The sequence below is a fragment of the Dama dama genome, chromosome 33, assembly GCF_033118175.1.
Source record: "Dama dama isolate Ldn47 chromosome 33, ASM3311817v1, whole genome shotgun sequence".
Classification (NCBI taxonomy): domain Eukaryota; kingdom Metazoa; phylum Chordata; class Mammalia; order Artiodactyla; family Cervidae; genus Dama; species Dama dama.
Window position 1 is genome coordinate 8,531,707 of NC_083713.1, and position 24,771 is coordinate 8,556,477.

A 24,771-nucleotide genomic window follows, 5' to 3' on the forward strand; every position below is an offset into this window, starting at 1 on the left:
TTGAGCTGCCTTTCAGGGCTCGCCACCGCACCCCAGGGCTGGCGGGCTGTAGTTTCTCCTCATTCCTCCCCGGAGCTGGTGTGGGCCGTGGCGCCATCTGTTTCCCATCTTTGTGGATGTTGTTTTCTGAAAAGCAAGCGAGGAGCTGCCTGCTGGAGGATGGGAGCCGCCTCCACACCAGACTCCAGGAGGCTCGGTCAGGCAGTGAGGGCACCTGAGCTCCCAGGGAGGCTCATACCCCGCCCAGCCCCTCTGAGGCCACATGTGTGTGTCCAGACCCAGCCCGGCCACGAGCTGGGGGCTGAGCAGCCTCAGTCTTTCCATCTGTAGAATGGAGAGGCTTTAATCTGCTGGGGGTGGGCAGGGAGGCCATGGACATGGGGCGGGGGGAGGGGCATGTTTCTTGCAGTTTCCAGCTGAGGCCTTGTGGGCGTGAGCTGGTGTCGGAGACAGTTCCCTGACTTGGCTAAGTGTGGTGATGAGGGTGGAGTTGGGGGTAGGGGTCCCTCCTCATAGCCTGGACATTGGGGTGGGGTTTCTCGACTTTGAGGCACCTCAAGTCTAATTTCAACAGCTCCGTATGTAAGGATAATGCAGCCACAGATGTTCTCAGGGACTTGTCAGCCTGGATGCAAACCCCCATCCCCACCTCACCCTGTGTGGGCATCCTGCCCCGGCTTGTGGTACAGGGGTCAGATCCCTTTACCGAGGGAAGGAACTGAGGCTCTGAGAGGTGGGACAAGGAGATCAAGGTCCCTGGGCCCGACAGGGGCAGAGCCAGCACTTGAACCTGGGTGCTGGGCCCTCATGTCCGACTCTTTGCCCTGAACCGTGAGAACTGGACTGTAGAGAGGGCTGAGCGCCAAAGAATTGATACTTTTGAACTATGGTGTTGGAGAAGACTCTTGAGAGTCCCTTGAACTGCAAGGACATCAAACCAGTCAATCCTAAAGGAAATCAACCCTGAATATTCACTGGAAGGACTGATGCTGTAGCTGAAGTTCCGATAGTTTGTCCAACTGACGTTAAGAGCTGACTCATCGGAAAAGACCCTGATGCTGGGAAAGATTGAAGGCAGGAGGAAAAGGGGGCGCCTGAGGATGAGATGGTTCGATGGCAACACTGAGTCCATGGACATAAGTTTTGAGTAAGCTCTGGGAGATGGTGAAGGACAGGGAAGCCTGGCGTGTTGCAGTCCATGGGGTCTCAAAGAGCTGGACATGACTTAGTGACTGAACAACAACAAAATGTCTTCAGGCCCCATCTCACTCCTACCCAAAGACTCAGTGTCTATGCCATGAGCCTCTCCTACATTGAGGTGTCAGGGGCCATTGTGTAGTCCCAAAGCTATTCATATCTCTCTTCCAAATCCCACCATCACACATTCATTTCTTTGGCCAGAAAGTTTTCATGTCTCTTGAGTCTTAAGTGCTGAGGCTTTTATACACCCCACCTGTCTTCCTTTGGGCCTCTCTAGGTTTTGTGGAAGCATACTTGTTATAAACTGGAGAAGAAAATGGCAAAGATATGAAGTGAATTCTGGACATGGTTTAAGAGTCTTGTCTTGAAAGTTGCCCAAGGAAATGGCAACCCACTCCAGTGTTCTTGCCTGGAGAATCCCAGGGATGGGGTCACACAGAGTCGGACTCGACTGAAGTGACTTAGCTTTAGCAGCAGCAGCATCTCTACTCAGAGTCAGCAATTTGACCTTCTTGTACTTCTTTTCCTTGTTGGTTTTAGTATCAAGGTTATGCTAGTCTTATGAAACAAGGAGGAGAGTGTTCCTGGTTTACCCCAAGAGTTCCTGTGAGATTGCTGTTTACTTCCCTGGCTTTTTGGAAGACTTGATTGGCAAAACAAGTAGGTTTCATTGTGGGGAGGCTTTTCACTTCAGATTTAATTTTTTTCATGCAAATAAAAATTTCTGATTTTGTATGTCTTCTTGGGTCTATTTAGGTAAAGCATTTCCCACTGCTAGGAATTTAGTGAGGCCAGCAGACTCTACAATTGGTAAGTGAACTGTGTTCATAATATCTTTCTTGTCTGCAAGATGGGTTGTCTCCCCTTTTAAAAATCCTTGATATTGGTGATTTGTGCCCTGTCTCTTTTTCTTAATCAGTTTCTCTAGGGGTTTATCATTTTTATCAATCCTTTCAAAGAGCCAACTTTTGGCATTGTTTTTTTAAAAAAATTCGTATGTGCTTACTGTTTCCTTATTTTCTGCTCCTTTTTCTTCTATCTGCCTTGTGTGTCGTTTGCTCTGCTTCTTTTCTGGTTTCTTGGGATAGAGGCTTAATTGATTTTTAGCCTTCCTTCTTTTCCAGGATATGTGTTTAAGGCTTTAAGACCCTGTAAACATAGTTCACTGGGTCCCAGAAGTTTGAATAAGCCAGACTTTCATTATCTTTTATGGAAAAGTATTTCTAATTTTCGTTGTGTTTTTTAAAATTATTATTCATGAAGTTCTTCAAGAAGTATGTCATTTAACTTCCCAATGTTTGGGAAGGTTTTTCTAGTGACCCTTTTTTGATTCCTAGCTTAATTCCATGAAGAGCCCTGTCTTAGGCTTTTAGGGCTACTGTTACCAATACTGTAGACTAGCTGCTAGACAAGAGAAAGTTGTTTCTTAGAGTACTGGAGGCTGGGCAGTCCCAAGATCACCAGCAGGTGCCACGTCTGGTGAGGCCTGGTTCCTGGTTCCTAGACTGCCTGCTGCTTCTCCCTGTTCTCGCATCACGGGAGCCCATTCCCTCCTGACCTGACCCCTCCCAGAGTCCCTGCCTCCGAGTATCATCTCCACGTGCGGGGTGAAGTTTGAGGGCACATAGACCGTCAGCCCATTGCAATCCCTAAGCATACCCTGCATTATTTCAGTCCTTTGAAATAATTCGAGCTTTCCTAGTGGCCCAATATATATTCCTTTTGTTATATGTTCCTTGGGCCCCTGAAAATCACGCGTATCAGGGGGAATGCAGTGTTCCGTGCGTATCACTTAGATCAGGTTTGTCAATCATATAATTCAGATTTCGGTAGCCACGTTGAGTAAAGCAGAAGTAGGTGAAATCATCCGTAATACGTTTTATTTTAACACACCCAAAGCAGTACCCTTTCCGTGTGTGATCAATCAGCATGATGGAACCCAATGAATCAGTTTCTGTTCTCTTCTTCACGCTGCGTCTTTAAACTCCAGTGCGTGTCTCACGTGTGCAGCACGCCTCAGCGCAGCGCCGGCCGCACTTCAGGTCCTTCATGGCTGCAGGTGCCCACGCACCAGGGAGCCCAGCTCCGTGAGAGATGTGTCTTTAACGTCTGCCATTGCGATTGTGAACCTGGCTGTTACTCCTTTTCTGTTTCTGTCAGTTTTTATGTATTGATATTTTGAGGTTATGTTATTAGGTACATTCAAATTTAGAATGCTCATCTTTTTGGTAGACTGAACTTGTATCAGTATGAGATGCTTCCTTTTATCGCTAGGAATGCTTCTTACTCAGGGCACTGTTTGACAGTGATATTGCCACATCAGTTTTCTGTCCTTGTTTGCCTGCGTATCTTTTCGTATCACCTGTCTGTGGTCTTCCATCTTCACATGTACCTCTGTGAATAGTGTAGAGTTTTGATGTTAATCAGTTTGACACTTTTTATCTTTCCGTGAGAACCTTTGCTCTGTTTACAGTTTGATGTTCCCGTGTGCAGACAGCGTGTTGCTGTTTGTTTTCTGTCTGTCCCGCCTCTTCTGTGTCCTTGTCTCGGGCCTTCTGTTAGAAGGATGAGGTGCTTTTCTAGTTCTTCCTCCTCTGCCAGGTGGTTGGGTGAGTGTGCGCAGATACGGCGCGTGGTTTACATTTAAGTCTAACTTAGTGCTGTTACTGCCTCCCTGACACGGCTGTTTGCTCCTTGTCACTGTTATCCTTTAAAACTGTAGATATATTTTTGGTGTTGTCATGATTGTAGAGTTAATGTGTACTGTCAGAGTTACCTCATGGTTGGTCTTTACTTGTTTTTTATATTTCAGTCAGAGACTACTTTTCTTTTTCCCAAAGCACGGCCTTAATATCTTTTTAGTTCATGTCTGTGGGTGAAGAGTTGTCTCATTTCCATTTGCCCTAAAAGTCTTTATTTTCTTTCCCCTTGGAAGCATGTTTTTGTTGGGTGTAGAACTCCAGGTTGGTGGTGTTTCTTTGCAGCATTTTACAGGCGCCCGTCAATGATCTCCTGACTTCGTTGTTCTTGAAAAGTCAGCTCTCGGCGTTGCTGTGCCATTAAAAGCCACACCTTTTTTCCTCTGAGCGCTGGAACATTTTCTTCTCGCCTCAGGCACCCGCAGAGCTGCTGAAACCAATGTGTGGTTTTCATTTTTGAGTCAATAGTCTGATTCTTGAGCCAACTCTTGCCCCCGTCCGTGCCAGTCAGTTCAGTCACTCAGCGTCTGACCCGTTGCGACCCCATGGACTGCAGCACGCCAGGCTTCTCTGTCCATCACCAGCTCCCGGAGCCTGCTCAAGCTCATGTCCATCGAGTCAGTGATGCCAGCCAACCGTCTGGTCTTCTGTTGTCCCCTTCTCCTCCCGCCTTCAGTCTTCTCCAGCATCAGGTTCTATTCCAGTGAGTCAGTTTCTCGCATCAGGTGGCCAAAGTATTGGAGCTTCAGCATCAGTCTTTCCAGTGAATATTGAGGACTGATTTGCTTTAGGATGGACTGGTTGGATCTCCTTGCAGTCCACGGGGCTCTCAAGAGTCTTCTCCAACATCACAGTCCAGAAGCATTGATTCTTCGGCATTCAGCTGTCTTCATGGGCCAATTCTCACATCCATACATGACTACTGGAAAAAACACAGCTTTGACTAAATGAACCTTTGTCGGCAAAGTAATGTCTCTGTTTTTTAACATGCTGCCTAGGTTCATCATAGCTTTCCTTCCAAGGAGCAGGTGTCCTTTAATTTCACCATCTGCAGTAAGTTTGGAGCCCAAGAAAATAAAGTCTGTCACTGTTTCCATTGTTTCCCCATTTATTTGCCATGAAGCGATGGAGCCGGATGCCATGATCTTCATTTTTTGAATGCTGAGTTTTATGCCAGCTTTTTCACTCTCCTCTTCCACTTTCATCAAGAGGCTCTTTAGTTCCAACCCCTGGAGGCATTTCTTATTCCCCTTTCTGTCTTTTCTCCCTCATAAGGGGACCCATTTATAGCTTTTAACAACATAGTTTCACAACGGGCTCTTTCTGTACTTTTTTCCCTCTTATATATATTTTTTAACTGATCCATCCTTCAGTTCACTGATCCTCTCTTCAGGTACGTCCAGTTTGATGTTAAGCCCAGAGACTGAGTTCGTAAATTCAGTCCCTGTTATTTTAAAGTTGTAGCATCGGTTTTGATTCTCAGAAATTTCTCCTTTGGTCAAGTATATTTTTTGAACTGGTGACGTTTGCATCTGATACCTCTAGCATACCTCTGATATTCTGATAGACATCTGCTACCTCTGGATCTGTTTCAGTTCTTTTTCTCTTGGTCCTGTTTGTTGTTACACCCTTTTTTGCTTTGTTGGTTGCATGTTGGACACTACGTTTGGAAAACCCTAGAGGTCCTGAGTGATGCTGTCTTCCCCAGACTTTCCTCTGACGTAGACCTCTAGTGGGGACAGAGCTCTCTGTTCACTCAGGGCCTGAGTGACTTGAGGCTGGGGGGGATCCTTGTAAGGTGAGTCTCAGCAGCCTTCACCCACCTTCCCCGCCTCCCCCCACCCGACCCCAGGGAGGAGCCCTCCGGCGTCTCCGTCTGGAAGCCTGGGGGCCCTCCCAGGGCCCCTCCTTCTCGGCAGGTCCTGAATCCCACCGTCCGCCTCCTGAAGACCACGAGGTGATTGATACTCAGCGCTCAGCCAGTTTGGGCAGAGTGTTGGGTACGTTTTCTGTGCCCAACTTTTCTTGGGGAGATTGGTCTCTACCATCCGGACTGACTTGTCAGGCCTGCGCTCATATGTTTGTCTTCCCAGCCCGAGGAACCGTCCAGAGCTGTGTTAGCCAGTCCCCTCTGCTGGACTTTCCCCTGCCTTTTGTTCGCAGAGTCAGCTTTGTTCAGATACCGTGGGGGAAGGAGCGGACCTCTCAGTCTCCAGCTGCCTCACTGGGCTTCCCTGTTGCTTGAAATCTTGGATTGTGGCTGCCTGAGGACCTCTTTTAAAATGTATTTAGCTTTTCTAGCTCTGGGTAGGCTGACCTACAAGCTGCTTGCGTCTGTAACTGGAAGTGGGGAAGCCCTGGGTGTCTTCTCTCATCTGAGGCCACATGTAAGCATCACAGTAATTATACTGATCATCTTTATTTGATCCCAGGAAAACAAGAGGCAGGGGTCCTTGCTTAGTACCCACGGTTGTGTTTCGGATCAGAATCCCCAGCTTGCCCATGCTCTTTCAGTGCCACTTGAATTTGGGAAGAAGGTGGAGCAAGCGGCCCACGCAGCCTGGGGACGGAGGAGCCGGTGTGCCCGCTTCCCCTGCGCCTGCCAGCCCAGGGCAGGCCTTGCGATGACAGGATGCTGGTGGTGGACGAGAAGCTGAGGAGGGCGGGGCTGCGTGACCTGTGTTCTGTGATGGGGTCACATGTGGGTTTTCTTTTTCAGTTTGAAAAGTGACTGCTTTTACCACCGTTAGTATTTTTTGGACCAAGGCAGATATATAAATAGGTAAATAAAGGCTCTTTCGTCGATTAAAAAAAAAAAAGAAAAGTGACTGCTTTTAATCTTCCCTCCAGTTTCACTTTCAGGTTGACAATGAAGATTTTATTCTTCAAGTTGAGCACAGTGATTTTACAGTGTTTTTGAAAGCCACAGTTGAGGTTTTCAAAAGACGTCTCAGAGAACTCCAGTAGATAAAGCGAAAAAAAGAGAACGTGTTCAGGGTGCACTGAGGGCGGGACCCGAAACTGTACCCTGTCTCCCCAGAGTCTGTCATTGCTGAGATGGGCGGACATACGACCCCAAGCACCCAGGGGACTGAGTCCTCAAGTGACCGCAGAGGTCCGGGCTGAGCCAGGAGCAGTATGGGCTATGCCCTGGCGCGTGGAGAGCCGCGAGGCTGGGAGTGGGGCCAGGAGAGGGGGTGGGAGACTCGGGCGCGGAGGGAGGGCAGGGCAGCCCCTGGCGGGATCTGGGAGGCGCTGGCTGTCACGGCTGGAGGCAGGGCCACCCCTGAACTTCCACCATGCCGCCCCCATGGGGCCGAGTCTTCTGGCGGCCCAGGGTCCAAGTTAAGAGCGCGAGCTCGCAGCAGGTTGAATGAAACCCTGTCCCCACTGTGGGTTCATTGTAAGCGCCCGGAGCGAGGTTGGTCAAGCCCTTGCTGAGCTCGAGTGAGGGAGCCAGTCAGGGAGGACCAAGCTCAGGGTGAGAGTGAGGGGCAGCCAGCATGGTGAGTGCTCCTCAGCCGGGTGGGTTCTGGGCACACCCTTGAGTTCAGGGGTGCCCTTTCAGTAGCCTCACTGCAGGCTTATTTCGGGGGTGGAGGAAGCAGAAGCCCACTTAGAAGACGTGCTCATCCCTAGTGGTGGTGGTTTCTGAAGCAGTTTATACTGTTCGGTTTGACTGTGACCCAGTGACTTTGCAGGGTCACGTTTGAGGGTGGGCCTGAGCTGTGGGCACGGCCTTCCTTCTCCCGCACCCAACACACACCTGCCATCTTTTTGGCAGCCCCTCCCCGCTCTCTGCACCCTTGATGGTGGGCCTGAGCCCAGCCCCCCTGTTACCATGGAGCCCCTTGTGACAGTGTGGGTTCCATGTTCTGGGCTCCTGGGAGATGTGCTGGAGGCAGAGCCTTCGTGCCATTTCTTCTTGAGACAGCGGAGCTGGTGGTCATAGTGTGAGATCGGTGTGTGTGAGAGCAGTGTGTGCGTGAGAGCGGTGTGTGTGAGAGCGGTGTGTGCGTGAGAGCGGTGTGTGTGAGAGCAGTGTGTGAGAGTGGTGTGTGTGAGAGCGGTGTGTGTGAGAGAGCGGTGTGTGCGTGAGACCGGTGGTCATAGTGTGCGATCGGTGGTGATACCTCAGGTGCTGAGGTATCTGCCTGGGAAACAGCAGGTGCCCCTGAGTGGGGGGCTGCCCACATCCGCGAGGATGGGTCGCAGAAGGGCCAGCCTTTGGGCGCTTTTCCCATGCTGCAACCCCAAGAAAAAGGCCAAGACAAGAAATAAGTTGGCCTCATCCCAAGTCCTGGAAGCAGAGTGGCCGGAGGTGAGAGCAGCCGGGGGCTGGGCCCGTCGGGTTGGCCCTCACCTGGTGAAGCGTTGGGGTTCTGTTTCACTGTGTTCGCATGGTTGTGGGCCCTGCCGGCCAGGGCGTTCTGGCCTCCTGGGCAGGATCGACCCCAGCAGGTTGACCTTGTAAGAGGCTGTGCATGTGGTGCATGGACGATGGGCGGGGGCCCCACAGGAAGGGAAACAGTGGCTGGAGGAGTCACTGGGGCACGTGGACTGAGCCATAGAGTCAGTCCTTGGAGCAGAAAGGCTAAGCCCGTTAAGGTCTCTCTTCTTCCAAACAAGGCATCCCCTGGCTGGAGGAGTCTCTGGGGCATGTGGATCGAGCTAGAGAGTCAGTCCTTGAAGCAGAAAGACTAAGCCCCTTAACGTCTCCCATCTTACAAAGCACAGACCAGTTCGTCCAGTGTTCTCGTGACGGGTACCTAGTGCTCATGTATATAACATACACCCTCATAGCTTCACATGTCTACTGCATGCCTCTTAAAAAGTGTTGGGCAGTGCTCTAGGTGCCGAATACTTAGTATGTAGTAGGGGATACGTGGCCCAGGATTTTTGTATTTGTGCAAAGAACAATCGAAGAATGAAAGAGTCCGTGTGGTTCGGTTTGAGCAAGTTCACCACATGGACGGCCCCGCGTACATACATATTGTGATAAAATACATATAACATGAATTTACCATTTTAAGCAGTTCATTGAATGACTGGGTGACTTCAGTGGAGTCAGGCTAACAGATGGCCTTGGGGTGCCATCAGCCTCTTTCGCAGAGGAACACTCCAAAGCCTGGTGGCCTTGTAGACCTTACCTTTCTTCTTCACTCTCCCCAGGGGCTCTAGGTCACTTGTCTGTGTGTCGTTGAAGAATCTCTTTATCCACTTTGTTGTTAGGTGTATGTTTAGGAAAGTTTCTCAGACTTCCCTGGGTCTTGAGAAGGCTGGCTTGGATTCCGGGTTCTCCCCTGCCGCGTGCCTGCCAGGTCGAGGTGGAGGCTGCAGGCCAGTCTGAGTTGTAGGGGTCTGTGTGGCCTTGGGGTCAGCGGACCCCCTCTTCTCCGGAGGGGCAGGGAGATCCTTTGAGTGGAGCCTGGAGAGAATGGACAGTGTCAGTCTTCAGAGTCTCGCTCTCTTTAACATTTGTGTTTGCATTTAGTTACTTCCTCATTTACCTGTTTTCTAGGAGTTGGCCACATCTCAACAACTAAAGGCATGCAGGGAGCAGCTTCTTACAAGAGAAGCGGAAATCGCGGAGCTGAAAGCCGAAAGGAACAACACCAGGGTCAGTAGGCGGAGTCTCACGTGTTGACCTGTGCCCCGCGGGGGTCACCGCTGGGCTCCGTGTTGGTGTCTTTAAAGTCTGTCTGGTTTTCAAGTCATTTTTCACATCTTCCCACTGAGCAGACCGAGGTGGATCAGTTTGGGGTTCTCATACCTTGCTTCAAATTTATGATGAGAGCTAATGTAATTTTAGTACACTTGAGGGGAGAGTTCTCTTAGCTTCCATTTTTGTCCATGCTGCAGTTTGTGTGGGATCTTAGTTCCCCGACCAGGGATTAAAACCCATGAGCCCTGCAGAAGTGTGGAGTGTTAACTCCTGGGACACTGGGGAAGTCCACTCTAAATTCAGACTGAACTGGCGGGATTCCGACGTGCCTTAGCATGGTTTTGGTCTTAGCATGAGGCTGAGAGGCATTCTCAGCCCTGAATTCAAGTGTGAGGTTGAAGGTGCTCCTTTGGCCCCGCCTTGCAGCTGCTGCTGGAACACCTGGAGATCCTGGTTTCCCGGTATGTGCCGTCCCTCCGGATGACGGCGGGCCCGCAGCAGGCGCAGTCCCCAGCCAGCATGACCAGCGAGGTGGAGCTGCTCAGGGCGCTGAGATTGCTCTTTGAGCACCACAAGGCCCTGGACGAGAAGGTACCAGCCACGCGGCCGTCCTGGATTTGTACATTTGCTGCCTGGTTAGGTGGACGATGCGTGTATTTATGGAACTAGTTGACTTTTGAGCTTCTTGAATTCTTGTAAATACAGGCTTTTCTGTAAGAACTCAGAGTTTTATATGGTTAAAAAGCGTTGCCTGAGTACATGCTCAGACATGTCCGAGTCTTTGCGACCCTGTGGACCGTAGCCCACCACGCTCCTCTCTTCATGGGGCTTCCCAGGCAAGAATACTGGAGTGGGTGGCCATCTTCTACTCCAGGGGATCTTTCCGACCCAGGGATCGAACCTGCCCTCTCACATTGGCAGGCAGATTCTTTACCACTGAGACACCTGGGAAGTGCCCAGTTAAAAAGTATTAGTTGGCATAAATGTCTCAAGGTTTTTTTTATTCTGTATACCAATTTGCAATTAAAAACTGGGTAATACAGTTCTTTTAGGATAACAGTTTTTTCCTCTGAAACTGAGAATTTAAAGCTGTTAGTAAGCAGATTTTCTTCACCTTAAGGTCAATGAGAGACATTAAAGGTATTCTGTTACAGTAGCCATGGAATCAGGTGAGGGTAGAATAAGAAGCGCACTAACGTATGTACACACATCAACACACAGTGATTCGGCCCCTTTTATTTCAGTGGAGAGAGCAACTACGACACGCTCTCGAAAGGTGTAGTTCCTTAGAAGAGGAATTAAGGACCGCAGACAAACAGGTGAGTTTGGACAGTCATCGTGTAATTCAGTTAAGGGTTCGTCATTTGTGTACTTTCATTCTCAAAAAGTACGAAGGCTGTACTGGTGGACATCATGTGTTATTTATCTTTGAAATGGGGCGCAAGGGCCTGAGGAATAACCCCAGGGAGGGTGGGGCCTGGAGCCAGGGAGAGACCTGTTGGAGGGCGGCGGGGTGGGCAAGGAGGACAGGGGGCTTGGTGACATGGGTTCCTGCAGCCCCCGGGAGCTGCCCGGCAGAGCCGGGCACAGCGCCTGCTTGCAGAGAGCTGGAGACCAGGCGGGAGGGGGACAGCAGAGGCCGCTCCCAGGGAGCCTTCAGAGACCCCGAGTGGGCGCTGCAGGGAGCCCTGGAGGAGGAGTCTGCTGGTTCCCGTTGTGCCATCTGAAGGTCAGAGAAGAGAGGATGTGCTGACCGGGCGGATGGGGGTGAACCCATAGGCAGCTTCTTTGCTGGAGCGGAACTGGGATGATGGCAGGGGGTCCTGCAGCCAGCGAAGGGGGTGGCCCAGCCCTGGGGAGGGGTCGTGAGGAACACAGGGGGTGTGGGCTGAGACCACGCGGCCAGGGAGCCGGCAGCCAGCACCTCGAGGCTGCCCCTCGGATGCTTTGAGGTCATGTCTGGGAAAGAAGGCAGGACCTGGGTTGAGAGTCGGACAGGGGGGAGACTTGCAGAGAGAAGGGTGTGAGGTGTGAGATCGGGAGGGCGGCACGGGCCCCAGCAGGCACTCTCCCGTGCGTCTCTCATGGCAGAGCCGCCCTTGCGGTGCGAGGGGCTGTCCCCCAGAACAGCCCGAGTGCGTGTGCCCCGAGAGGACAGCCGCGGGGGGCTGGCCCTCCAGTCCCCTAGCTGCCCAGCTCGCTCCTGTCTGTGCGTGTTCAGACCAGCCTGGAGCACGGAGGGCTGGGAACCTGTGAGGACGGCACTCCTCGGGGAGCTAGTACAAGTGATGACCGCTGAGGTGGACCCAGCGGCTGCGGAGCTGAAGGATTTTTTCCTTCATATTTTCCTTCAGCCTGCCTGATGGAGACAAGGATGTATGTTTTTAATTTTGGGTTTTTGTCTCTGACTCGGTCAGCCCACCCTTGTGAATAACCTCATAGGATTGCCTTCCGTCCACGCTGTGACCTGACTGTCACCAGGCCACCTAGGACCTGGATTCTCCTGCTGCCCATTTCTTCAGTACTGCTCGCTTAAGAGATGGCCGTGTCTCATAAGCATGGCCGTTTATCCAAAGTTGGGGCTTCCATATCAAATTGTGCTCGGTTCCTGACAGACGAGAGCTGTCCTGAATGTCGCTGACGAGCCGTGGTCCTCACATGCCCAGGTGCAGAGCCAGAGGGAGCAGGACTGTGAGTCCGCGCAGCAGGCCCGCGTGGTGGCCAGCGTGGCCCAGGCCTTCGAGAGTGACGAGGATGTGTCTGACGGCGAGGGCGACGGGGTCACCCTCCTCAGCTCGGCCGGTCAGCTGCCGCCCAGTGGGCAGGCCGATGGCGACACTCTTCCTGTGATGCTTCAGGAGCCGCTGGACGCCATCAGTGAAGAGATCCGGTGGGTGCGCTTTAACTCAGCTCCCCAGAACCTGGGCTTCTCTGAGGAGCTGTCTTCTCGTACGAGAAGTCTGAGTGTTCCATAGTGAGAGAACTGACTTCAGGCCTGCTTCAAGGATTTTCAGTTCTGAGATCGCCCTTGATGAGAGAGCTCAGTGAGGCAGGGCGTTCTGTCCACAGCTGGTGTCAGCACTCTGTTGGGGGGCGTTGTAGGGTGTCCCCCCCAGCTCTGAGCCCCAAGGTGGGTGAGGTGCCAAGGCGGTGTCCTCTGCGGCCCGTGTGCCCCCCAGCCCTGTGGGTTCACCCTCCCGTGTCCATCGGAGACTCCCACGTTCTGGTGCAAAGCCACCTGGAACAGAAAAGCAGGGGTTTGGGGGCTGGCAAATTCCCACTCAGATCTGCATTGTCCTTTTTAACTTAATACAGTGTGAAGATTGGCTTGTTGTAAGACAGTGGTCCAAAGACATGGGTTTGAGTTATTCTCATCTCATCAGTATATTTAAGATGTTTTCTTCCACACCGTCTTGGCAGTTGTAACAGTTTACAGAACGGGATAGAACGCAAAGGCCCACCTCGTGGTGAGCAGAGGGCCTTGGGTCTGGGTGCAGCCGGGTGTCCGGGGGCCCCGAGGCCTGCCTGGGCCACACGCGCACAGCTACGCCCCTGTCTCGGGCCTGTGTCCAGAGCGGCCGCAGGCCGGTGACCGTGCGCAGGACCAGGCAGAGCTGCTGCTCAGATAGTTCTCGTCACGTCAGCCCAGGCCGAGGTGCCCGTCCGTGCCTGTGTGCCGAGCACGCGGGGCTCGGGGGGAAGGCAGGGGTGAACGGCACAGCCAGCCATCGCAGGTGGTGGCGCCTGCACTTTTCACGCCTAGACAGACTGCTTCCTTGGCCTTGTGTCAGCTCAGACCAGCTCAGAAAGATGGGCTTTCCCCATCCCCACAGGAAATGTGGGACGGTTTTTTCCACATGAATATGTTTATTTTTACAGCAAGTTGTCAGGTAAAGTGAATTTTCCTTAGGCAGTAAGTTGACTTGTTTTATAAATGATAAATTCTGTCCATCAGCTTGCTCTCACAAGTGAGAAACTTTCAGGACTTATAGGTAGAATGAAGCTGAAGAGGTTATGACCTGCAAGAATCCTGTAGTTTATTTTGGAAATCATTTTATAGGCATCATCGAGTATTTAAACTGCTGTATAAAATCACCCACTACACGTTAGGGGAGAAGAGCAGGAAGCGTGAATGCTAGGTTAATGCGGCACATTGACATGAAGCCAGAAACTCGCACAAAGCTGGTGGAGAACTTCACCAAGTGATGTGTTTGTACATATTCAACCATTAAAAAAGAAAAATCCCCTCAGCACTTCATCTGGTGTGGGGACTTTTGTTTAGAAACTCCAGCTTGTTCGTGAATCGCTGTGTTGGTTATATAGAGTTCCCGATTCCCAGTGGCAAAGACTTGAGGCCCTGACGTGCACCTCTGCCCTGAGAGCAGGGAAGATGAAGGTGGTCAACCTCAGGTATCTCCTCACAGGGAGAGAGTCGCCACCCAGGCCCCGTCAGAATGTTAGCGTAAATAAGTCAAATCAAACGTGAATGACCAGGGGCCAGTTTGCAAGACTCAGTGCGAAGTTATTCCAAGTTTGTGAATATTCAAGAGAGTTAAAGTCGAACCTTTTAGCCGAGATGTGAAATGAGCAGATGTTCCCGAAATTTGCTCATCGTGACACAGAATGCCAGCCCAAATTTGTTGTCCAGACACGGTCCTGTGCTGACGAGGGCAGCTGACGAGTTTTGCTCTCTTTTAGGTGGATCCAGGAGGAGAAGGAGAGCTCGGAGCAGCGGGCCGAGGAGACTGACAGCAGGGCGGGCGGGTCGCGCTTAGGCAGCCTTCGGCGTTTTAAGTCCCTGAGCTCCCTCAACCTGTGTCCTGCCTCCTCACTTGCCGGCTCCTGCCCGCCCAGCAGGGAGCGCTCCCCACCCCGAGGGAGGCAGCACAGCCCGGAGCTCCAGGGAGAGCGGCTGGACGTCCTGACTCCGGTATGTGCCTGCCTCCTCCCTGCCGCATGCCTCCCCGAGCACACTGTTTTTCTTTCTTTCTTTTTTCTCTTTTTCCCCAGAAGAAAATCAGGTGCATTTACTATGCTCAGAGGTCTAAGACTTTTAAAGCTGCCTGGTCTTTAATCATTCCATAATGGCACAGGGACCAATCAGTCTTCATATTTGGACCACCGGCTTAGCACGCCATCATGAACTCAGCCAGAGCCTGCCTCTGGAGCGGTGGGCCTGGCTTGTGCTGGGCACGGTAGCGGCAGGGAAGTTTCTGTGGTCAGGGAGCAGACAGCGTCATGAAAGTAACCATAGGCCGCCCTCATGGCGAGTGAAAACCAGGCAGCACATTTTCCATCGGGGACGCGTGGCTGCAGGGTGCAGGGCATGTGGTGGCAACAGAACCAAGAATCTAAACTGGTCTGCTTGCTGATGGGCCTGGCCTCGCGCTCCGGCCGGCTGTGCGTGTGGAACCATTTAAGACCCGGTGCCCCAGAGCCCCAGGGAAGAAGTCGGGCTGCCTCACTCTTCCGAGTCTCAGAAAGGGATGACGCCCTAGGGCTTCTGGTGACAGAGTGTGCCGCTCTAAAGCACATGTGCGGGCTTTCTTGTGTGTGGAGCCTCGGTTTCTGAGTGCATTGCTGTTTACCCCGTGAATCACGTGTACAATACTCTGCCTTGAAACTGCACTTGCATTATCCCTTTTTTCTGTTACCAGCCATTTCCTGTGAGCTGCGTGGTTAGCATAGAGTTAAATTAACTGTGGGTCATTTTAGATGCAAGTGAAGTGGTAACTGGTCCATTTTGTGGTATTTTGACACACTGCTTTTATAACTTGTACCATAGCCTAAGTAGTTGATATTTAAAATTCTTGGAAGATTGCTCTGTGGTTTCATGCTTGATTTCTTTCCGAGTATTTGTAAAAGAACAGTTCTGAATATCTTCTCCTTGTGGAGTTTTCGGACGGTGTGTCTGCTGTCATCATTGGCTTTGATTTCCTGACTCATCCTGTTGCCTGTTTAGCCGTCATCAATCCAGACTCCAGCCTCCCATCCCCCAACCGGAGACTGTAGTTCACACATCCATCTCCCCTCCCCCATCCTCCCCCTTGCTCTGGTCATATCAGTGCTGTGTTCAGTTCGTCTGGTTTGTGCTTTGTCTTCGTGTCTCATTAAATGGTGATTTTCCCGCATAGCAGTAAGTTAGAGTTAGTGTATCACTATACAGTTAGAAGCATAATTTAGATGCATCATGCGCTATACAGACAGCAGATGCCTCTCCCAAGCAGCCTTCAGACACCCTCAGTGGCCGCTGCAGGGTGCCCTGGAGGAGGAGTCTGCTGGTTCCCGTTGTGCCATCTGAAGGTGAGAGCAGCGAGAGGATGTGCTGACCGGGCTGATGGGGGTGAACCCATAGGCAGCCGGTTCGCTGGAACGGAGCAGGGATGATGGCAGGCTGTCCTGCAGCCCGCGAAGGGGGTGGGGTCGTGAGGAAGACAGGGGGCGTGGGCTGAGACCACGCGGCCAGGGAGCCGGCAGCCAGCACCTCGAGGCTGCCCCTCGGATGCTTTGAGGTCACGTGTGGGAGAGAAGGCAGGACCTGGGTTGAGAGTCGGACAGGGGGGAGACTTGCAGAGAGAAGGGTGTGAGGTGTGAGATCGGGAGGGCGGCACGGGCCCCAGCAGGCACTCTCCCGTGCATCTCTCATGGCAGAGCCGCCCTTGTGGTGCGAGGGGCTGTCCCCCAGAACAGCCCGAGTGCCTGTGCCCCGAGAGGACAGCCGCGGGGGGCTGGCCCTCCAGTCCCCTAGCTGCCCAGCTCGCTCCTGTCTGTGCGTGTTCAGACCAGCCTGGAGCACGGAGGGCTGGGAACCTGTGAGGACGGCACTCCTCGGGGAGCTAGTACAAGTGATGACCGCTGAGGTGGACCCAGCGGCTGCGGAGCTGAAGGATTTTTTCCTTCATATTTTCCTTCAGGCTGCCCGATGGAGACAAGGATGTATGTTTTTAATTTTGGGTTTTTGTCTCTGACTCGGTCAGCCCACCCTTGTGAATAACCTCATAGGATTGCCTTCTGTCCACGCTGAGACCTGACTGTCACCAGGCCACCTAGGAACTGGATTCTCCTGCTGCCCGTTTCTTCAGTACTGCTCGCTTAAGAGATGGCCGTGTCTTATAAGCATGGCCGTTTATACAAAGTTGGGGCTTCCATACAAATTGTGCTCGGTTCCTGACAGACGAGAGCTGTCCTGAATGTCGCTGACGAGCCGTGGTCTTCTCGTGCCCAGGTGCAGAGTCAGAGGGAGCAGGACTGGGAGTCCGCGCAGCAGGCCCGCGTGGTGGCCAGCGTGGCCCAGGCCTTCGAGAGTGACGAGGATGTGTCTGACGGCGAGGGCGACGGGGTCACCCTCCTCAGCTCGGCCGGTCAGCTGCCGCCCAGTGGGCAGGCCGATGGCGACACTCTTCCTGTGATGCTTCAGGAGCCGCTGGACGCCATCAGTGAAGAGATCCGGTGGGTGCACCCGAACTCAGCTCGCCAGAAACTGGGCTTCTCTGAGGAGCTGTCTTCTCGTATGAGAAGTCTGAGTGTTCCATAGTGAGAGAACTGACTTCAGGCCTGCTTCAAGGATTCTCAGTTCTGAGATCGCCCTTGATGAGAGAGCTCAGTGAGGCAGGGCGTTCTGTCCACAGCTGGTGTCAGCACTCTGTGGGGCGGTGTTCTGGCGTTTCCCCTTCAGCTCTGAGCCCCAAGGTGGGTGAGGTGCCGAGGCGGTGTCCTCTGCGGCCCGTGTGCCCCCCAGCCCTGTGGGTTCACCCACCTGTGTCCATCGGAGACTCCCGTGTTCCGGTGCAAAGCCATCTGGAACAGAAAAGCAGGGGTTTGGGGGTTGGCAAATTCCCACTCAGATCTGCATTGTCCTTTTTAACTGAATACAGTGTGAAGATTGGCTTGTTGTAAGACAGTGGTCCAAAGACATGGGTTTGAGTTTTTCTCATCTCATCAGTATATTTAAGATGTTTTCTTTAGACACCGTCTTGGCAGTTGTAACAGTTTACAGATCGGGATAGAACGCAAAGGCCCGCCTCGTGGTGAGCAGCGGGCCTTGGGTCTGGGTGCAGCCGGGTGTCCGGGGGCCCCGAGGCCTGCCTGGGCCACACGCGCACAGCTACGCCCCTGTCCCGGGCCCGTGTCCAGAGCGGCCGCAGGCCGGTGACCGTGCGCAGGACCAGGCAGAGCTGCTGCTCAGATAGTTCTCGTCACGTCAGCCCAGGCCGAGGTGCCCGTCCGTGCCTGTGTGCCGAGCACGCGGGGCTCGGGGGGAAGGCAGGGGTGAACGGCACAGCCAGCCATCGCAGGTGGTGGCGCCTGCACTTTTGACGCCGAGACAGACTGCTTCCTTGGCCTTGTGTCAGCTCAGACCAGCTCAGAAAGACGGGCTTTCCCCTTCCCCGCCGGAAATATGGAACGGTTCCATATGAATATGTTTATTTTTACAGCAAGTTGTCAGGTAAAGTCAATTTTCCTTAGGCAGTAAGTTGACTTGTTTTATAAATGGTAAATTCTGTCCCTCAGCTTGCTCTCACAAGTGAAAAACTTTCAGACCTTATAGGTAGAATGAAGCTGAAGAGGTTATGACCTGCCAGAATCCTGTATTTTATTTTGGAAATCATTTTATAGGCATCATCGAGTATTTAAACTGCTATATAAAATCATCCACTACACATTAGGGGAGAAGAGCAGTAAGCGTGAATTCTAGGTGAATGCGTCACATTGACATGAAGCCAGAAACTCGCACAAAGCTGGTGGAGAACTTCATCAAGTGATGCGTTGTTACACATACAACCATTAAAAAAGAAAAATCCCCTCAGCACTTCATCTGGTGTGGGGACTTTTGTTTAGAAACTCCGGCTTGTTCGTGAATCGCTGTGTTGGTTATAGAGAGTTCCCGATTCCCAGTGGAAAAGACTTGAGACCCTGACGTGCCTCTCTGCCTTGAGAGCAGGGAAGATGAAGGTGGTCAACTTCAGGTATCTCCTCACAGGGAGAGAGTCGCCACCCAGGCCCCGTCAGAATGTTAGCGTAAATAAGTCAAATCAAACGTGAATGACCAGGGGCCAGTTTGTAAGACTCAGTGCTAAGTTATTCCAAGTTTGAGAATATTCAAAAGAGGGAAAGTCGAACCTTTTAGCCGAGATGTGAAATGAGCAGATGTTCCCGGAATTTGCTCATCGTGACACAGAATGCCAGCCCAAATTTGTTGTCCAGACACGGTCCTGTGCTGACGAGGGCAGCTGACGAGTTTTGCTCTCTTTTAGGTGGATCCAGGAGGAGAAGGAGAGCTCGGAGCAGCGGGCCGAGGAGACTGACAGCAGGGCGGGCGGGGCGCGCTTAGGCAGCCTTCGGCGTTTAAAGTCCCTGAGCTCCCTCAACCTGTGTCCTGCCTCCTCACTTGCCGGCTCCTGCCCGCCCAGCAGGGAGCGCTCCCCACCCCGAAGGAGGCGGCACAGCCCAGCGCTCCAGGGAGACCAGCTGGGCGTCCTGACTCCGGTATGTGCCTGCCTCCTCCCTGCCGCATGCCTCCCCGAGCACACCGTTTTTCTTTCTTTGTTTTTTCTCGTTCTCCCCAGAAGAAAATCAGGTACAATTGCTATGCTCAGAGGTCTAAGACTTCTAAAACTGCCTGGTCTTTAATCATTCCCTAATGGCACAGGGACCAATCCGTCTTGATATTTGGACCACCGGCTTAGCACGCCATCATGAACTCAGCCAGAGACTGCCTCTGGAGCGGTGGGCCTGGCCCTTGCTGGGCACGGCAGCGGCAGGTCAGTTTCTGTGGTCAGGGAGCAGACAGCCTCGTGAAAGTAACCATAGGCTGCCCTCATGGCGAGTGAAAGCCGCGCAGCACATGTTCCATTGGGGACGAATGGCTGCAGGGTGCAGGGCATGCAGTGGCAAGAAAACCGACTCTGAACTGGTCCGCTTGCTGACGGGCCTGGCTGCTCCCTCAGGCCAGCTGTGCGCATGAAACCAGTTAAAGGCCCGGTGCCCCAGAGCCCCAGGGAAGAAGTCGGGCTGCCTCACTCTTCCGCGCGTCTCAACACGGGATGACGCCCTCGGGCTTCTGGTGACAGAGTGTGCGGCTCTAAAGCACATGTGCCGGCTTTCTTTCGTGTATAGCCTCGGTTTCTGAGTGCACTGCTGTTTACCCCGTGAATCACGTGTACAACACTCTGCCTTGAAACTGCACTTGTATTATCCCTTTTTTCTGTTACCACCCATTTCCTGTGAGCTGCGTTGTTAGCATAGAATTAAATTAACTGTGGGTCATTTTAGATGCATGTGAAGTGGTAACTGGTCCATTTTGTGGTCTGTTGACACACTGCTTTTATAATTGTATCATTGTCTAAGTAGTTGATATTTAAAATTCTTGGACGATTGCTCTGTGGTTTCATGCTTGATTTCTTTCCGAGTATTTGTAAAAGAACAGTTCTGAATATTTTCTCCTTGTGCAGTTTTCTGATGGCGTGTCTGCTTTCATCATTGGTTTTGATTTCCTGACTCATCCTGTTGCCTGTTTAGCCATCATCAATCCAGACTCCAGCCTCCCATCCCCCCCACCGGAGGCTGTAGTTCACACATCCATCTCCCCTCCCCCATCCTCCCCCTTGCTCTGGTCATATCAATGCTGTGTCCCGTTAGTCTGGTTTGTGCTTTGTCTTCGTGTCCCATTAAATGGTGTTTTTCCTGCATAGCAGTAAGTTAAAGTTAGTGTATTGCTATAGAGTTAGAAGCATTGTGTAGGTGGATCATGCACTACATAACCTGTGTAATCATAAATGAGATTATGCTTCCATGAAGAAATGCTCCTCTAACCGTAGAATTAATGGTCTTTTGACCCAATATCCTTTCGGTGTTGATGCTTGGAGTTTAGACGGTAAATCTCATCAGTTTTTGCATGGTTAATGTCTCTCCTAGACTCTTGTACAAAGTATCTTTTATGGTTCATAAGATGTGAAGACTCCACTTGCTATTATGCTAGCTTTCCTTACAGATTTTCATGGGATGCCTGCTTTAATGGATTTATTCTGAGAAGTTTTATATCAAGTTCTAGGTAAGGATTTTACATTAATGTCCAATAGGTGGTTAGATTTGTTCAGGTTTAAAATAGGTATTATGGTAACTTCCTAATCAGTGAAATTACTACTTTAAAGTATAACGTGTTTTCTATTAAGGGAAACTAACTTATAGCAAATTTTGGCTGAGAACAGACAACTCTTAAGGCCCTTTGCTGACCAGAATGCTCTGCTTTAATAAATCATGATATTGTAATAGAATGGTATCTCCTGAGTAATAACTTATAGTGTTTCTCTAGTAAACCTTGAATAGCTCATTTCGCTTCTGTGGTTAAAAATATGCTCTGTTTCCAGCTCCATGTTCTCTAAGTCTTCATCTCACTTCTATGTTTGCCGTCATGTTTGCTTTACTGTATTTGCCTGTGACGCTTCTTGCATTTTTAGCATCAGAGTTGCAATCAATCTGGTTTCTGTTCATTTCTTTGCATGCATCTTTCAGCCTAGTGATTTAAGGAAGCATCGTCGAAAGGTTAACTATTTAATAATATAGCATGCGTTTGTTTCTCTGTGAAGTATTAAAGAGTCCTTATCGTGTTACATGAATGAACATTATGTGGTTATGTACTGGTGAATAATTGACATTTTAATGGAAGTTTTGAAACTCATCCACCAGTTGAAATATGCTGATGGTTCTCTTGGTAATAGGTCATTCGGGGACTCTTGTAACAGTTTGCCTTTCTCCCACTTGTTTACCTTCTAATCAACTCATGCTTATTTATAATAGACATAGGATTATTTTTAAAATTTTCTTCAGTTATTTTTTGGCCGTGCTGCACAGCTTATGGGATCTTAGTTCCCCAACCAGGGACCAGGCCGGTGTCCCGGCAGTGAGAGTGCCAAGTCCTAACGTCTGGACCACGGTGGAATTTCCGCTCAGTGTGTTATTCAAAGAAACGGCTGAATCCGAGCCGAAGGTGGTAGCTTTGGGGGAAGCCAGTCTAATGACGGGGGTAGCAGTGTGCAGGAGCCTCTGTGTGCCAGGCAGCGTGGCGAGTGCTTTCCGAGCCTGTCATCTCATCTGGCAGACACCCAGGTGAGGGCCAGGCTGCTGTCATCCCCAGTCAGCAGACGTGGACACTGAGGCTGAGAGAGGCCGGGCCCCGTGCCCAGGCTTGCACACCCAGCAGTGTGGTGCGGACTGGTCTGATGAGAGCCTGGACACTTAACCCTGCTGCCATCCAGCCCCCTTTCCTCCAGAGGCCCTCGTGTCCCTCACAGCATCCCTGAAGGAGGGAGCATCAGGAGGGAGGTCGCTGCCTCTCCCCTCGGGTCCCTTGGATGAGCCCCTGTTGTTGAGTCCAGTGCCCCGAGGGCTGGCCGTCCTTGTCCCTCTCCCGCTCCCAGCCTGCTGACCGACCACTCCTGGGACCTTCCCGCAGGACTCGGGCAGCCGCGCTCCAGTTCACGCAGCTCAGTGCCCGGGAGCCCTTCTGCTGGGCCCCGCGGAGCAGCACTGTGCCCTGGGGCTGGTGACCTGGGTGTGCCGCTCACCGGCACTGTGGCCTGCTGTGTCCTCCTGTTACGTGAGGACACCGTCCTGCCCATCCTAGTCATGTGGGCACCAGGGGGGCGGGCTTCCCTCCTGGGGGCAGGTGGCCAGGCTGGGGACCCAGAGGCCTTCCTCAGGAGGAGGCCCGGGGAAGGGGCTGGCCGCGGTCTCTGAGTTTGAGGCAGGTGTTTGTCTCCCCTGAGTCCACGGTCAACCCAGGCGTGTCACTTCCCACTCTGTTTCTGTTGTTTTCTGATTTTTATAAAGGCTTATTGTAACTTGAATTTGAGACTGATCCCTGTTCAGTTCCGTGGGGATAATTTCTAGCCTCTGTAGCCTTCTGTTGCCTGAGGGTTCTTGTTGGAGATCAGGGGAGGGTGCATAGTTTACCCAGCTGCTGTTGAACGGGCTCAGCTGTATTTTGCACTGAGTCACTTTGTTGTCACCAAGCTCCTGTGGGGCTGCAGTGGATCAGTATTCTTTAGAGAATCCCACTACAAAGGCACAGGTTAGTTGGTTAAAACAAGACACTCATTGTTTACAAAAATACTTGCCGTGCCTGTTTCCTGAAACTTCCCCTGGCTTAACCACACACCCAAATGTACTAGTGAGACCTGGCTGGACCCTGAAGGGGTTAATCTGTTCCCCACACTGTTACCACCACTGTCTTTCCTGTCCTCACACCCAGGACCAGCGGAAAAGCTGGGACTCCAGGAGAAACATCTTTTTTTTGTTTTTTAAATTGGTTTATGTTTTAATTGAAGGATAATTGCTTTACAGAATTGTGTTCTTTTCTGTCAAACCTCAGCGTGACTCACCCATGGGTATACATATACCCCTTCCCTTTTGATCCTCCCTCCCATCTCCCTCCCCATCCCACCCCTCTAGTCTCATACAAGGTCATCTCTGAGTGAAGACCTAGGGGTGCTCTATGTAAACCACAGTGAGCAAAGTACACTGGAACTGCGAGTGAGCACTTCAGTGTTAGCCCCCAGTCTGTCCGTTACTGAGGAATACGAGCCAGACACGTGGTGTTCTTATGCCGGGTGAGGTACCTTTTCTGTCTTTCCCCTGTTGTCCTGGGCTCCAGTAGGCTGCATCCTCACTACCAATGATCTTGGGTGGTGGCACAAGCTGTGTCCTTTGCTCCTTCAAACAGAAGGGTCTGGACGCCTTTGCTGAGAGGCTTCTTCCTCTTGCTGGTGGTGCTTCTGAGCAGCATCTGGCGATGAGCAGAGTGCTTTCATCAGGGCGGTTCATGCCATGCAGGGTTCACGGTGCTGGCGTCGCTCTGCTGTCCTGCCCGGCGGGGCCATCTGGTCGCTGGATTCCAGGGAGGGCGGAGCCCGGCTTCAGGGAGGCTCCCGTCCAGGGTGTCTGCACTCAGTCGGGTGCTCTCGCTGCCCCACGCCCCGCTTCTCTTGAACAAGACAGTCCTGTACGATGGCACTAAGCTGGAACAAGGGTGGTTTTTTGTTTGCTTGTTTTTTGTTTTTTTTTGTACTTGGAGGAAAGCATAGCAAATAGATTTACAAATAAGTTTCCGGTTATAATGTAAAGCCTGTGAGGTTGCCTTTTCTGACACAGTCTATCGTTAGCCAGTTTTACACTGCCATTTTACACCTGTCTCACTCAGCTGCCAGCTTTAATGGAAGAGGAAGAAGACGACGAGACCAGCATCAAAGGTGGAACCTCGAGCCCTGCCTCGCCACGGTCCCTTCGGCTGGACCGGCTGCACACGGGGGCGCTGCGCGGGGCCGGCCCCGAGGACGTCAGGGACGCCCGCAAGTAAGGGGCCTGCGCGCCTCGTCGTCAGTTTCAGGAGCCCTGCGCCTCTTCTCTTGAAAGAGTTAGAAGGATGTCTTTAAAGGAATCCCACTGGGTTCGGTGTCTGTGTTTAGTGGTGAACTTCAGGTGCTGGGTGCGAAGAGCTCAGTGGCCTTGCTGATTTTAGAAAACGTCCGTCTCTACGATTGACCCCGCTGTGGGAGCTTTCTTCCTGCTCTTGCTAGAGGTCTGCCCCGCCCGGGGCGCGTTCCTGAGGGTGACGGCCCCGTGCCTCTCGGGTTCCCTCTTGAGGGTCCCTCCCTTTTCCTCAAGGGTCTCCTCTCAGGAGACTCCATCCCCTGCAGTGACTGACACTGTCCTCATTCAGACCACCGCCTGCTAAGCTCCCGTCCTCAGCCAGGCAGCACTCGACGGAGGGCACGTGTGGTCTCCCGACCAGCAGCTGTGCTGCCACGGCCGGGGACGGTCACCCTGCGGAGGTGGGGGGAGCTGCCCAGAGTGGGGGAGCTCGCCTTCTCTGGGAGCCTCGTCACCTGCCAAGCGGAGACCCTGAGGGAGGGTCGGAGTGCCCTCTGCACCAGCTGGCCTGGAGTCAAGCCCTCCCCGGGGGGAACTCCTGTCAGAGACTCTCAGCTTCCCGGGGCAGATGTCTGTGGCCGGGAGCCTGCACTGCTTGTGTGGAGTGTGGTTGGTGAAGGAGCCTCCACTGTGTGCTCGAGGTTGAGGTGCGGGTGTTGCTGGGTGGCCGGTTCTAACAATAGATCTTGAGGAGGGTTGTGTGTCTGCATGAGGGTGCCGGTTAAAGGTCCTTCTCTCTCCCCGAAGCTCGACCGGCTCTCAGGACGGCCCCGGGGGCAA

At 52.2% G+C, this 24,771-nt stretch overlaps 1 long non-coding RNA gene across 1 annotated transcript; it reads left to right on the forward strand.

Moving 5' to 3' along the window:
• Window positions 1-1,849: 1,849 nt before the first annotated feature.
• On the forward strand, window positions 1,850-12,211 carry LOC133050805 (uncharacterized). Its single transcript, XR_009691701.1, has 6 exons — window positions 1,850-1,860; window positions 1,957-2,010; window positions 9,421-9,519; window positions 9,991-10,155; window positions 10,809-10,883; window positions 12,180-12,211. It is a non-coding gene; the product is annotated as an uncharacterized LOC133050805 (long non-coding RNA).
• Window positions 12,212-24,771: the final 12,560 nt, after the last annotated feature.